This window comes from Microtus oregoni, unplaced genomic scaffold, assembly GCF_018167655.1.
Source record: "Microtus oregoni isolate MIOR12 unplaced genomic scaffold, Mior012 000006F_ref0000085, whole genome shotgun sequence".
In the NCBI taxonomy this organism is placed as follows: Eukaryota; Metazoa; Chordata; class Mammalia; order Rodentia; family Cricetidae; genus Microtus; species Microtus oregoni.
Genome location: NW_024543065.1, coordinates 7,803,488 through 7,819,843, shown reverse-complemented (window position 1 = coordinate 7,819,843; position 16,356 = coordinate 7,803,488).

The window sequence follows — 16,356 nt, the reverse complement described above, 5'->3', positions numbered from 1 at the left end:
AACCTAAACAAATAGGGGAAATAGCTTAGAGAAAACAGTCTAGGGAGAGGAGAAAACAATAATGTAAAACTATACACAGTTATACAAGAATAACAAAATGTCTCCAAAGAAGGAACAGCAAACTCATAAGACTCTGTAGTCTAACTTTACATCACAGACACTTTTAATCTTCTGAATATTGAATATTGTTATTTCTAATCTATCCATTCCTGTCACCAGATGCATGAGGGGGGAGGGATAGGAATCATTTCCCCTTCAAAAGTAGTTCATATAGAGGCTGGAGAGATGATTCAAAGATTAAAAACACTGACTGATCTTCCTAGAGGACCAAGGATCAATTCTTAGCATCTTCATGTTGGCTCTAAACCATCTGAAACTCTAGTCCCAGAGGATCTGACATCTTTTTGTGACCTCTATGGGTAGCAGGTGCACACATGAGGCACAGACATGCGTGCAACCAAATCATAAAATCAAATAATATTTTTTAAAAATTAGTTCACATATAATCTATAAAATATTTTTGTAGTGTGTGGGAAACAGATCTAAGGCCTTGCATGTGTCTACCCCAGAGCTGCACTGCCTCTCTGCAACACTTATCATCACCTCTGGTGTAGAGAACTGGAGCTCGACCATGGGTTAAAGATGTGATGGAGTCCACCTCCGAAAAGCAGGAGGTAAGAACTAGGATTGAAGTGCTGATGGGTTCAGTCAATAAGATTTTCAAAAGTATCTGACTCCTTAATCCTGGTAGTATTTATGAATTAGAAGATATTTTGAACTGAATTAAATGAAAAACTGGGGAGCAACAATAAAGTTGGATAGAAGCAGGCAGGTTTATGCTACACAAGGGAACGGTTGCTCAACCTACTCCCTTATACAGGTTAGCTTTGCAGGGAAGTGGTTTTTACGTCTGATGTTCTGCTCTGAACATATCTTTGAACAGTGCCATATAAATGTCCAAAGAAAACTCGTGTAAACTGGGAATGAGAGGGAAAAGGATGTCTTTGTAATGTCTGTGTTTCAATCAGGTTAGAGTTGGGGCTTAAACCAAACAACCATCAGCATCTACACTTCTTAGTGTATTTGTTACTTTCCAGTGGTTATGGACCAAAGGCAGCGTATGGAAAAAAAAAAAGTTGATTTTAACTGAAGAGTTCCAGAAGGAAAGTTTATAACGTCGGAGAAAGCACAGCAGACCTCACTTTCAGCTGCAAATGGCAATCAGAGATTGCAAACTATTAAGTGAGATGAATTCACAAACTCTCAAGACCTTCCCTCGGTGACATACATCCTCCAGCAATGCTCCACCTCTTAAAGGTTCCATGACCTCCCCCAAACAGTGCCACCCATTGGAGATGAGGAAGTCAAATATGTGAGCCTATTGGTGTGTTTCTCGTTCAAACCATCACACATAGTGTGAGGTGAGTTCTATTGAAGGGGTCTGTAATCACTGTAAAACATAGCCACTGACATTACCTAAGTCACCTAAAGAATCATACACACACACACACACACACACACACACACATATAAAATTTCAGGTACCGAAGTCTGAACCAATATATTGGTTCAGACTTCGGTACCTGAAATAATGACCAAGCATGAAACTAACCACTTAGTAAAGGAAGAGCAAAGGCAAGGAGCTAGTATTTCTCAAGTTCCAGGCACCATTGTAAGAGTTTTACATATTTATCTCTTCTAATCCTCGCAGCAATACTACTGCGATGGAATTATCCTCAAGATTAAGATGAAGCTGAGAAGTTACTTAACGTCACTCAATAAGGAAAGAAGCCACTCTGATCTGGACTCTGTTTCATTGAATGAAGCTAATGATGACTTTTCCCAGCTGTGAGTTTCAGACTCTGAAGAAAAATAAATATAATGGGCATGAGTAAAGAAGAGATGCTTAAAGTAACTTTTGAAAGATTAAAGCTTTCAAGGCACAGTCGATACTATACTAACCTATTGCTGTTGCTATAACAGAAACTTCAAGGTTGGGTACTTTGTAACAAAGAGAGTGTATCTCCTAGCTCAGAAGGATGAGAAATCTAACATTGGCAGCTTCATTGATTGGGAATGAGGGTTCACTTGACGATGTGGATGGAATATAAAGCAAAAAAAAACTGAAAGAGACAAGTGTGGTTTCTCCTTGCCTTTTCTGTCACTAAGATAAACACCATAACAAAGTACAATTTGAGGAGGAGAGGAGGAAAGGGTTGACTTTGGCTTCTGGTCCCAAGTCATCATTGACTTGTCCAGACTCACATTCAGCTAACTTTCTAATGTAGCCCAGATGCCTGTCCAGTTACGACACTGAGCACAGAGGGTGGGGCTCCTCTCCCACATCACTCAGTGGTCAAAACAGTTCAAGATGAGAGAGTTCAGATTTCTCTGCCTGCTGGCATGCCTTTGCTCTGCCAGCACCGACTCTAGCCTGCTGGAACTCTAAGTCCAAAAAGACTCTTTCCTTTCTAAGTTGCCTTGATTATGGTGTTTTATCACAACAATGGAAAAATAACTAGATCACATACCCAAACCATAATGACTCCCTTTTTTTCTTATGGAGAAATTCTCCTATGAAATTAAATGAAAAGAATACTGGATATGTATGACAATTCAATCATCAGAAGTCAATCTAATCAAAAATAGAGATAAACCTGTGCCAGAAACAGTCTCAAACTGCAAAGTAAGTTTCCCAGTCCCACAGAGATGGAGGATTTGTGTGACAAGTAAGAAGGCTTTGCTAGCAGTAATTCTTGGGTGAATTAATCACGGCTAATCTCCTGCTCTGACAAATACAGGGGCCCTGGAAGAAAAATAAAGAATCTTTCCTGCGACACAAAGGCTTTTCAGTCCAAGCTACTCTCACACCTAGGGGAGAGCAACCCTGCTCTGACACATTGGTGACTAGAAGGGAGGAAGCCATGTACCTTGTCATTCCTTTGAAGTGCAAGCTTGTTTCTGACATGGATAAAGGTAAGGAGAATGTGGCCTTAGTCAGCGGTGGCAAGAAAGAGAAGAAGTCGGGAATGATGCTAGAACTTCGGGGTTCTAGAAATAATAGCACCTTAAAATTGTATGTTGGAGGTCATAAATAAGTAGAAAATACTATCAAAGAGAGTGTTCATGATTAACTCAGTGTCTTCCAAGCATTGGCCTGAAAGAGTCTGCTCAGGTATGGCAGGAACATCTCCTGTTCCTTTCCCCTCACATTTAACCGCCTTAGTATGCCATGCTTCAAATCAAATGACACAGTATTTCCCCTGTCACACATCGCTGCTAGTCTCCGTGCAGTCTCAACTCAGATTTCCTTAGCAACAGGCAATTTAAAAATCCTGTATCCCTATTGGATCCATGTTCAGATAGCTCTTTCTGCTAAGGGTATTGAGTTAGAATTCTTTGGGTAGCATTCACTCATTCACCCTAATTTCGTATCTGTGGTCTATTATCATCTATACGGTAAGTATTTGAAGATGTTACACTACTTTTCTTCCATTTTTTTTATTATATTCACCTACCAGTAAGATCAACTATGATGTGTCAATATATGGATGACGAGGTGTCTCTACAGACTAGCCCAGTGGCCTGAGTTCAGTCTCTGGAAGACACATGGTAGGAGAGAAGCAACTCCTATAATTGTCCTCTTATCACAACATGTGGTCTGTGGTGAGTGCATGCTAACACATACATTAAATAAATAAAAAGAGAAGTTTTTAAAAGAAATATCAATATAGATGGGTTCTGGGATGATTTATTAATGCCATCTTAAGATATGGGCAGTCTGAGTCTGTTTAAAAGTAGTGATCTATACATGGCCCCGAACACAGAAACATTGATCTTTAAAAGTATACCTGGACAGTTGTCTGTGTTTCCAGTATCAGGAATGCTATCCCTCTTGAGTCTAATTAGAGAGCTATTGGTTACTGCCAAGGCGTGTGTGCCACCAGAGGGCTAGTGAAGTCATGGATCTTGGAGAAAAACCTACAGCTGCCACTTTACGCAACCAGCATAATCCCTAACTACGTTATAAATATTTGTCTTCATGCAGACAGGAAAGAGTATTCTTTATTCTGCATCAAGGAAACTTCTTTTTGCAACAGTTGGTGACTCGTACAGAAAAGCATAACCAATCAAAATGCAGAGTCACGGAGCCCATTCCCACGGATAAGTCTATAAGACAATTCATCCACTAAGGATTGGAGAGCACTGCGGGAGAGCCAGAAAAATTGTAAGAGCCAGAGAATGGGGCCTTTTCTGTGCAATTGTGTCTTCTAGGGATGTTAGGATTTACACCCATAATGTATCACCAACATGACTCCTTAAACCTCACCTGAACAAGGATGATTCCTATAGAGTGACAGGGAAAGGCCACGAGGCCTCAGTCCTACATAAAGAACTGCAAAAAAAAAAAAACCAAAGGAAAGCTGAGAGTGGAAGAAATGGTCTTACTCAAAGAGGAGCACACCAGTTGGTTGTCGAGTGTCCAACAGCCCTTAGAGCATACATACAAGTAACTTTTATGCAGACTGAGCAGGTGATAGTTAAGAATATGTGAGTATATACATATACATGTAGGCATTAGCAAAAATTAATGAAAAATTAGCCATGAATTTAAAAGAGAGGTAGATGGGAAGGGAAGAGAAAGGCAAAATGGTGTGATTATATAATAAACTCAAAAAGTAAAAGAAATAATTTTTAAAATAAGCATGCCTCTTTAAGATTAATTCAAAATTCCACTGGCATTGATGATTGCTTGACAAGAAGTATGTTTGCACATCTATAAGATCTTTGGGTTCCTCCCACACAGTCTGATTTTGCACAAAAGCATCTACTTGTCACTTTAAACATGGGTCTCTATACTAAGTCTTTTCAATCAGTTTTCCTTTCAGATACGTTCTGATCCTCATTGATTACCTGAACACATTTCTTTCGTCCTCTGGGGGTTAATTTCAAAGCTGACTACTTAAGAGTCTGGGCAAGAAATAGATTATACAGGCACTTGAATGTCTGTCAACCAGTTCTATCCAGAAGTGTGTATCTGAATTTCTTAGGAAATTAGACCAAAATATATACAGTAGGACCACCGCCTTGGCTATTTTGGTCATACGATGAACTATGTAGTGGGAAAAATCTGTTTAAGTAATTTTGAGATGCTCTCTTAGACAAGAACCATTATTTTTTTATTGATTTTATCCATGACAGTCTCATTTCTCATTCTTTTTGACTAAGAATAATTCAGGCCATTTCTGTTTATATCAATCATTTTTGTTTGGTTGGGTTTTTTTTTTTAGAGCCATAGTCTTGTTAATTATCTCTGGCTAGCTTAGAAATTAGCAGATTGGCCTAGAACTTGCGGAACCTTGCTGCCTCTGGTCCCCAAGTGCCATGTACCACCACGTTTGGTGTCAGAGATTGATTCATGGTACATCTGTCACCCCAACACATGGGAGTGAGGAAGATTTCTCAGGAAGATAATAGAGTAAGAATGAGGTGCAGAGGACTAAATAGTGAAAGGAGCCCATACTGAGAATGGGAAGCCAGCTCTGGCAGGAAGAGTGAGCGTGGAGCTGCTGGGGTTGAGGCAAGAGCCCATGAGTATAAAGACATAGAGAAGAAGGGCTGCGGCACAGTAAATCTGTCCACTCTGGTACAGATCAGGTTGCTCACCATTTTGTCTCCAGAGTGTCTGCAGCTTCACCCACACAGCTGAGGGAACTGAGAATCTGAACTAGGCCTCTATTATTTCCTCTGGCCCTTCAGAATCTTTTTAAAGTTCCTTGAATAAGAAATGGATGATATTATCTTCTAGCTAATGTAATCAGCTGAACTCAGGTATTAAATTTATGCAGCTGTCTAGAATCAAAGGCTCTTTCTTATCGTACAAGATCCAAACATAATCAGATCTACATCTAAGACCTGTGCAGTCAATTCTGGTGTCATACTGCCTCTCTTTAAAAATATTTTACAGTGATACTAAGGAAAACAATTGAATCTTCTCTACAGGAAGCAGAAGGGTTCAGGTAAGGTTTGGGAAGATGGGAAAGAACCAGGAAGGGTGGAAAGTTAGTAAAGAGGAAAACAAGTTGCAATTCTTGAAATCTTTGGCTCTTCCCCTGCTCCTAGATTGCTTTCAAGGGACTAGTTCTCCTTACAAGCCATGTTATAGCCTACACAGCAATCTTATGTATTTATTCATTTATTTATTTTAGTACTGGAAATGGAACCTTGAACTCTGCACATGCTAGGCAATCATTCTAGTACTGAGCACCCCAGCCCTTCTCTGCACTTTAAAGCACTTTTAAATACACATGTTTTGATGGTGGAGTTCTCATAATATTGCATCTGGTCTGTGATGGCTTTAGGAGACAATGTTCAGGAGTATCTGGAGAACTTAGAGTTGAAGGCACTGAAAATGCATAAAAGAGTTTGGTGAAAGATGTCTTACAAAGCCCAGGAACTGTAATGTAAATAAACACTTTGTGAAGGCTCTCCTGGTCCTTACTGTCCTCTTGCTGCATTCCTCAGCTGGCCAACACACATCTTCTATGGACAGAATGGACTTCAGAAATGTCATAACATTTTATTCCAAGTACTACCAAATATATCAGACTAAGTTGATATGTAATTCACCCTCTGTATGCCATGAATACCATTGGTAAATAAAGAATCTGCCTTGGTAGTGTGGAGTAGAGCTAGGTGGGGAAAATTAAACTGAATGCTGGGATAAAGAAGGAAGAGTTAAGAGATGTCTGTGGCCCCGCTGGAGACAGATGCTGGGGATGGAACTTGACCAGCTAAGCTACAGAAACATGGCGATCACAGATTAACAGAAATAGGTTAAGATGTAAGAGCTAGCCAATAAGAAGATAGAGCTAATAGACCAAGCTATGATTAAAATAATATAGTTTCTGAGTGGTTATTTCAGGGCTGAGCAGCTGGGAACTAACAAGCGGTCTATTACTACATATTGGTACTCCAACGTGTGCCAGTTAAATCCACATAAAACCTGAAAGGGCTTGGAAAGGAATTCTACACACTAAAAAGCAAAGTTAAGCCACTTTTTATTTTCTGGATGGGCTCTGCTTGCTGACAGCATGCTGCAGCTCCTTTGAGAGAGGTCTTCCTGAGTGGGGGCGAGGGGGAACTGTGCAGTTTTGAAATGGCAGCTTCTTGGGCCATGCTGCCAGTATGAACTCTGGCTCCTTGAGGAGACTAAGCATTTAAATGGGGTCTATGAGCCGAGTGCTAAAACTTGCTTAACAGCAACATAGACCCACTGTGTGCCTGAAAATGGGGCAATGTGCATGGTTCTCAGAGACAATGAACATGTCTCCACCATGTTGGACCGGGCAGAGCCAAAAGACAAAGCAGCCTTAGTTGCCGCTTAGCATATTAAGAAGCTCTCCAGGACAGAAAAGGATTACAGATACACAATAGGACAGACTCAGACACAAAAGACCTCTAAATAAGACACGGTGTATTTTAAAAATGTAAATAGGCTTGAAGAGAGAAGAAAAAGAGTATAGAGAGTTATTTTAAAAAGTAAATGGTTTATAAAAACAAAGTCTTTAAAGAGGCAGAGTACAGGCAGTCATAGATTAAAGGAGTAAAGATAATAAAATAAATTTTAAAAAGTAAAAATAAATAAGTCACATAAAAATGGAATATACACAGAGAGTTTGAATTAAATATATTATAATGTTTTCCTTGAATTTTTTGACTGTTAAAGAGCTACATAACAAGAGACATTTCATTGCATAGATTGCAAAGATAAACCAACATATAGGTATCTTGACTTCAAAATTTGGTTCTAAGGATTTGTTGCTTTGGAAAAGAGGTTCTGCTTTTGTTTCCACGGAGAATGAGAACCTGTGGAATCCTTCTAGACTATTGTGGTTTGATGGACCAAGACTCCCTGAGAGGTTTCTATCAACACCCCCCCCCCAAATATTTCTCCCAACAAAATGCAGAGGCAGTTTGGAGAGAACTATGCTCAAATTGTCCAAATACTGTTTATAAATGTTGGTTTACATTTAAAGGGGGGTGTGCTATAGAGATGAATACTTGGCATTGGTATGTATCTTGGTTACTAATAAAAACTCAAGGTCAATTTTGTTAAATGTAAATTTCTGCTCTTGATTAAGATATGTTTGTGCAGTCTACTTAAAATACAATGTATAATTAAGAAATACAGGTTATTAAATAATCATCTATAATAGTCAAGCTTGTAGTCATGTTAGTTATATTTTCTAGATGTACAGAAATATATTTCAGATAGATAAGCATTCTTTAAACCTTTCAAAGTCTATAAAATATAGTGTTTAAGATGTTTATGAACTTAGGTCTTTTCATGATGATGAGACACATCTGATTCTGGCAGCATCAACTACTTCAAGAGGATGATGGGCACTTAAGACGCTCCTTATGATGTTAGCCATTTGGGCAAGAAACTGATCTTGCCTGGATTGCTTGATGTTATGCTATATGAACTGGACGTGTAGGACCCAGAGAGAAATGACTGCTGAACTTTCCTAAAGGTGAGATAATCCTTTAGGGTTCCTGCTTCAAGAAAGAGTCTGCTAGACATTCTACAGGACACAGAAAAAATGTGATTGACAAACTGCCAATATAGGTGGAACTGTCTTTGAAATTTCGGCTTCATGGAAAAGTCTGCTGGATACTATGGCCCTGTAGGCTACAACGATACAGAAGAACTTTGGGTGACTATCCAGACAGCAAGATGTCTCTGTCAATTCTAGAGTTAACTTAGGTAATATTATATCCTTTTGGAGTCTTTGACAGAGTTGAAGACTAGATAGTTATAGATTTCCTTAGCTATGATAAAAGACAAAGTGGATATAAATATTGTAACTATAATTCTCACTTGAGAATTTTACTGTTAAAGTTAAAGTCTTCCTTTTTATTTAAACAGAAAGGGGGAGGTAGTGTGTGATTCTCCTCTGTATGCTGTGAATACCATTGGTAAACAAAGCATATGCCTTGGCCTATGATAGGGTAGAGTAGAGCTAGGTGGGTAAAACTAAACTGAATGCTGGGAGAAAAAAAGGCTTAGTTAAGAGATGCCATGTATCCCTGCTGGAGACAGATGCTGAGGATGGAATTTGACCGGGTAAGCCACAAACACATGACAATACACAGATTAATAGAAATGGGTTAAATTGAGATGTAAGAGCTAGGCTAAAAGAAGCTAGAACTAATAGCCCAAGCAGTGATTTAAATAATACCATTTCTGAGTGATTATTTCGGAGCTGAGCAGCTGGGAACAAACAAGCAGCCTATTACTATGCTAAATGACATTCCTTTCCATGTGTTGGTTTATATCATAGACCTGGATAGTTTCTGAGTCCACAGAATAATTAGAGTTTTTCAAGCACTCTCTCAAACTGATTGTCTTACTTATAAAAGTATTTGCAGACCTTCAGGAAGCAATGAGCTTTTTCCTCCTGAGACTCTCATGTAAACATGTATAAATATATTAACAATTTCTAGGTTATAGTGCTTTTGGTCCTAATAAAGAGAAAATATGTATTCGTTGGCTAAATAGAACATTTGCTCATAACAGCTGCCATTCAATCTACCCAGAAAGAATGCTGGTAGGCACCAGCTCAACCTCTCCAGGTTCAATGAGTTGTGTGGGTGTTGTCTTCAGCAATAAAGCTTTTCTGTTAGTTTGTAGAGAACAACCTACTGTCTTGATAACAACCTGGGTTGTTTGGGGATTTCCAGGACCCCTTGGCCAACAACTCAATCGGAAGAAACCTTGTAATCATACTGGATGCTTTGCTTGATGACAAAGTACGGGTTCTATTCCCCTAATTATTTGGAAACTTCATTAGGGTTGCCTTCATATATTATAGGAAGTTTCTACTATACTAGGTTTCATTACAGCTCCTCAACTGCTCTTCATTTCTTGCTGTCTCTCCTCTCATTCTCTCCCTCAACCCTAAGCCTCCTCCCCCTTCCCACCTGATCTTCCTGGGTCCCATAAAATCTATTCTATTTCTTTCTCTAAGGAAGATGCATGTTTTCCCCCATAATCACTTCCTCTACACCTAACCTAGTTGGCTCAACAGATTGTAGCTTGGTTATCACTTATTAATGGCTAATATCCATATATAAGTGAATACATATCAGATTTATCTTTCTGGGTCTGGGTTATCTCACGCAGAATGTTTTTTTCTAGTTCCATTAATTTGATTGCAAGTTTCATGATGTCATTTTTATTTATTTATTTTTTTTATTGGAAAAAAATTTCTGCCTCCTCCCAGCCTCCCATTTCCCTCCCCTTCCTCCCACTCCTCTCCCCCTTCCCCCACTCCTCTCCCCCTCCCTCTCCAGTCTGAATAGCAGTCAGGGTTCCCTGCCCTGTGGAAAGTCCAAGGTCCTCCCCCCACCATCCAGGTCTAGGAAGGTGAGCATCCAAACTGGCTAGGCTCCCACAAAGCCAGAACATGAAGTAGGATCAAAACCCCGTGCCATTGTCCTTGGCTTCTCATCAGCCCTCATTGTCCGCCATGTTCAGAGATTCCAGTTTTATCCCATGCTTTTTCAGTCCCAGTCCAGCTGGCCTTGGTGAGCTCCCAATAGATCAGCCCCACTGTCTGTCATTTTTAAGAGCTGAATAATACTCCTTTGGGTAAATGCACCACATTTTCTTTAACATGTTCTGTCCTGTTAAGGGATTTGGGCAATGGTGGGGGGAAAAGAAAACATTGTGGGAGTAACTAACTGATGACTGATTTGACTTAAGGCTTACTCAATAGAGGGAACCCATACCAGAGACAGAAAGGGAGTGAATCTGGATGGGAGAGAAGGTGGGGAGGAACTGGGAGAAGAAGAGAGAGGGAAATCTGTATTCAGATTATACTGTATAAGAAAATAATCTATTTTCAATAAAAAGAAAATACATGTGTATATATATGTATGTGAGTGTATATGTGCAAATATATGTATAAATATAAAAAAATTGATCTACTAACTCCTTGTCCTTGATTCTTGACTGTAACACATCTAAGCCAAGGGGCCCTGGAATGCATCTAAAAGAAGAACATCCTGACATGAGTTTTATGATCTTGGGTTGCAGTTGGAGTCATGTCCCCTGCTCCTGGAAAGGCTAGTCTAACGCCAAGTCCTTCAGTGGAGAAGGATGTTTTTCCAGTAAGATATGCCAGCTGCCACAGTCCAGAAATGCAAGTTTGGCTTAGCCCCAGTCCTTACATTTATCTCCTGTGAAGTACAACCTTCTCCTCAATAGTCAATATTCTCCAAGACTAGGGAGATTTATCTTATATTGATTCTTTGTTCTGAAGACATGTTTAAATAAGGACAATCTAATCATTATATCAAGCATTTTATCTTGAGTGGGGAGAACAAAGTGTGTAATGATCGGACCTTGAGCATTCTTCTATTAGATTCTTTCTCACAAGCACAAATTAGCCAATAATTCATTTAGAAAGAAATAGTTAACAAATTTATGGTTCTTACTTTTAAAATAATAACAATAGTACAATTTGAGCAAATATCGATGTTTTAAAATACTTTTATTACATTTATTTTGTGGTGTCTGTGTGCATGTATGTGTTTACAAATATGCCACAGTACCTGTGTGGGAGTCAAAGGGTGACTTGGGGGGGGCGTTTCCTCAGGGATTGAATTTGAGTAGTTAGAGTCAGGAGCAAGTGTCTTGAGCCATGGAGCCATCTCTGATCCAAGCATTTGGAACACTTTTACAGAATTCTGATCAAGGTCTTCCTAATAGACATTGGCAAAAGATAGAAGGAAAGTTCAGACATAGGAAAGCACAAGCTTTAAAGAATACAGAAACCATTTTCCAGACATAAGATGCTGTTGGGAGTTGGAAAGGATGAAATGTATGCACAAGAGCTGTGAAAGGACAGGAACAAACAGATAAATAGTTTCTTCAATGTCAAAGATTTTTAATTTGGGACTGGAAAGATGTCACAGTTAGTAAAGGGTCTACCAAACAAGCGTAAAGGGTTGAGTTTGATACCAGGCACCCACTACTCAGACAGTAGGACAGGTATGGCAAGAAAAAAAAAAAGGTTTAACCACACACAAAATATCTCCGGAGCATTTGCTGGGTGAGTGAGACACAGCGTTAGATGCTTGATAAGCATCTAATAGACAGACCCTCCATGTGTAGGATGTATGCTACACTCTAGCCAAAGACACAGCTAAGGAACCCTTACTTTTAAGATACAATTCCTTAGATTTTTATGGGTGGATGAGGGGCAGAGGATACAAGAAAGGGATGATCAGATGAAGGGGAAGTGGAGGAAGATTGCACAGGAAGAGACAGCTGGAATTGAGGGGCATTTGAGGGTAGTATGCACCTAGTGCAGTGGGAACTTCCCAAAATCTATGAAGATGATCCTAATGAAGTATCCAAATAATGAGGGAAATGGAGTCCAACCTGAACATCTCTTATCACCAGGATTGGGTCACATCCAATTGAGTTGTTGGCCAAATCTCCAAACAGCCCAGTCTGTTGCCAAGATAATAGGTTGTTCTCCACAAACTGACATCAAGGTCCAATTGCTGAAGACAACACACAAACAACTCACTGAATATGGAGAGGTAAAGCTAGTGCCTACATAGAACCTTCACCTCTTTGTTCTAGTGTCTTTGGGAAAGTACTCTGCAGTCTACCAAAAGAAAAACATAAACACCAACACAGCCACAAAACCATTGATCTGCAATCTGTCCTGCCTGAAAAATATGCTAGGGCAATGGAGGCACAAAGCTTGTGGAAGTAACCAACCAATGTCTGATTTAATCTAAGGCCCACTCCATCAAATGGAACACATACCCAATACTGCTTAGGTGACCAAGAATGAGAGTAAATAGCCCAGAAATCTAGGGTAAAGCTAAGTATTACTTTGGGGGAGGGGAGGAACAAGAAGCAATAAGTAATGATGAGATGAGCAGGTCTGCTTTTCTTCCCCTCCCAGCTCCCACATGGTTAGCTTTACACCTGGAAATAATAAAACACAAACTGTATTCATTTAAACACTGCTTGGGCTATTAGCTCTAGACTCTTACTGGCTAATTCTCACATCTTGATTAACCCATTTCTAATAATCTGTGTTCCACCATGAGGTGGTGACTTACCAGGAAGAGATTCTAACCTGCGTCCATCTCGGAGAGGATAACTATGGCGTCTGCTTCACTGCTTTCTGCCTTTCAGCATTCCGTTCTGTCTTCCCCACCTACCTATGTTCTTACCTATCAGGCCAAGCAGTTTCTTGATTAATTAACCAATGAAAGCAACACATAGAAAGAAGACCCACCTACATCAATAAAATGACTCCTAATGGCATTCTGCTATACTCAAAGATCAGTGCCTTATTCAGCCATTGTCAGAGAGGCTTCCTCCTGCACCAGATGAGAACAAATGCAGAGATCCAAAGTCAGCTATGACAGAGAGAGAGAGAGAGAGAGAGAGAGAGAGAGAGAGAGAGAATTAGAATTCTCAGCAGCTCTAAAAGTGATGTCTCCATCAAATCCTTCCTTCAGGGCTCAGGGAACTCTGAGGAAGAGCAGGCAGAAGGAGTGTGAGAGCCAGAGGGGATAAAGAACATCAGGAGAACAAGGCCCTCTGAATCAACAGGATCAATGCACATATGAACTCACACTGACTAAGGCAGCAAGCACAGGGCCTACATGGTCTGCACCAGGTCCTTTGTATATATACTATAGTTTTCAGTTTAATATTTTTTATGGGATTCCTGATTGTGTGAATGAGTAGGATTTCTGATTCTTGTGCCTTCTTTGGGGGCTCTTTTCCTTCTGTTGGTTTGCCTTGTCCAACTTTGATAAGGTCATTTTGTTTAATCTTATTATATTTTGTTTTTTATGTTTGGCTATTATCTCTTAGAGGCCTGTTCGTTTCTAATGAGAGACAGAAAAGAATTGGACCAGATAGAAGGTGAGGTGGGGAAAAAGTTGGTGGAGCAGAGGGAGAGAAAACTGTAGTAAGTATATATTATATGAGAAAAGAATCTATTTTAAGAAAAGGGTTAAAAAGGGGAAAACATACATAAAAAGTTTTTTTAAAAAAATAACTTTAAAAAGAAAAAATAATTTCTATCTGAGGGATTTCTCCATAAAGTGACTGGAAATAACAAGAGATACTTAAAAGAATTAAGGGTATCATATAGCCCAGACTGGCATTCAACCTACTGTGTAGTCATCAGTGATCTTGAGTATCTGGTCCTCCTGCCTCCAATACCTGAGGACTTGGATCATGGGCAGTGCTTTTGATTGAACCCATAGCTTTTTCTGTGTTGGGCAAACATGCTGTCAATTGGTCTATATCCCCAGGCACCTGTACTAAAAGCTTTGTCAACTTCCTTCTCTTACATTTTCCTGGGACATGTATCTCTCTCTTGTTCACCAGAGCTAAAGCCAAGTCCATGCTCGATAAGTGGCTACTTTGACAAACACGACAAGGATAACTTCCTATACATATTTGATACTAGCAATGACATGAAATGTATTTTTAAAGGAAAATCTTTGTTCTATAATTTATGAAAAAATTATAAAGTTTTTTCATTAATTTGTTGTATTAATGTTGTACTTTCATTTTTTCTAGACCTACAAAATAAGCCAAAATATTTAAATGCTTTAGACTCTTCAGTAAAACTAAGTTACGATACATAACTAGGATTCAGAGTTTCAAAGGGACTTCTCCATGCTGTATACTGCTGTGTTATTAAAACAGACCTCAAAAAATTTAAGGGTGTGTGAGTAAAATTAAATAAAGCTATCAGGTTATTACACAGTTTTATACACAAATATTCCCTGAACATATTTATATATTCACAATAGAACAGCAAAAGACTATTACTGCAAGATAATTACCAATGCTAGTCCATAAGCAAGTCTATGGACTCTTTCTTGATTTGAGAGCATCCTGAGAAAGGTTTGCACTTTGATGCATGAAGATTTTTCTCTTATTAGGGTTTCAAGAATAAACCTGAGGCTGGGGCCGTAACTCAGTGGTTCAGCACTTGTCTAGCATGTATGCGTATGGCCTCTGAGTTCCAGCCTAGCACTGAAAAAAATTAAAATAAAAACAAAACAACCTGCCCTAGCTATCACCTAATCAATTCTGTTGTTCTTTAGAGCACAAACAGTGCTCCTGGAATCAATCGATAGGACCTCATGGCTTTCATTTGTTAAATAATTTTCTTCTTGTTCCTTTTTTTTTCTCTAATGAAAGAATCCTTCCTGGAGTCTATCACTCCTTCCCTGGGGCTGTCATTATCTCATTTGTCAAAGTCCTCCGATGCTGAGTGGAATCATTTGGCAGTGTGGAACTCATAGTTACAGAAAAATGAGCCTCTAAAGTTGATGAAATCTAAGTCTGGCTTGCCACAATGGTGCTAGTCTGTCATATGGGAAATGGGTGGGGGACATAGGGAAGGATAGAAAGGGCTTAAGCTGAGGGGAACAAATATATATGATGTTCTGTACAAATGCAGAGGCATAAAACAGACTAGAGGTGAGAATGAAGACATTGACTTACACATTTGCTTGTTTGAGACAGGGTCTCACTATGTAGCCCTGACTACCCTGGATCTCTTTATATAATCTATACTGGCCTCGAACTCACAGAGATCCACCTACTTCTGAGTACTGAGATTAAAGGTGTACACTGCCACAACCAGCCCCATTCACAAGGTTTTGACAAGTTTTATATGTTGGTTTTAGGCTATATTTTATTATTAAGGACTTAGGACCTATTAGAGGGTCTTAAGTAAAAAGACAAAAGAACACTTTAAAAACATCATGTGGTGTATGGACTAATGTAATAAAAAATGCAGGAGAGATCCTTCTTATGACCACAGCAGCATCCCAAATAAGAAATGATTGTGTTTCAGACTAATGCCAAATGGAGAGGTGTAACTGCTTAATGCAATATAAAGGAGATTAAAATAATATGTCAGTGCTCAGAATAGGCAAATGTTGGTACATGGGTAAAGACAGAAAATGAGACCTGGGACTCTAGTTTGAGCAACTACAAAGACAAATCCTTGAAATCTGGAATGTATCCAAGGAGCAGATCTTGAGGAGGTAGGAAGCGTGGAAAAGATGACTAGTGGTGTCTTCTCTTGGAGGGCTAAGGCGGTGGGACGTCTGGAGGTAAACCCAAGTTCTGTTCCCAGCATCCACATCAGGGACCTTGGGATCATGATCCACAGTCACAGGTCATCAATATAGAGAGGATCATTGAAGCCTTGGAAGTAACTGGAGGTAGACAGAGATCAGACCTCAATTTGCCAGATGCCACATTTCAGAGGTAGGTACAGG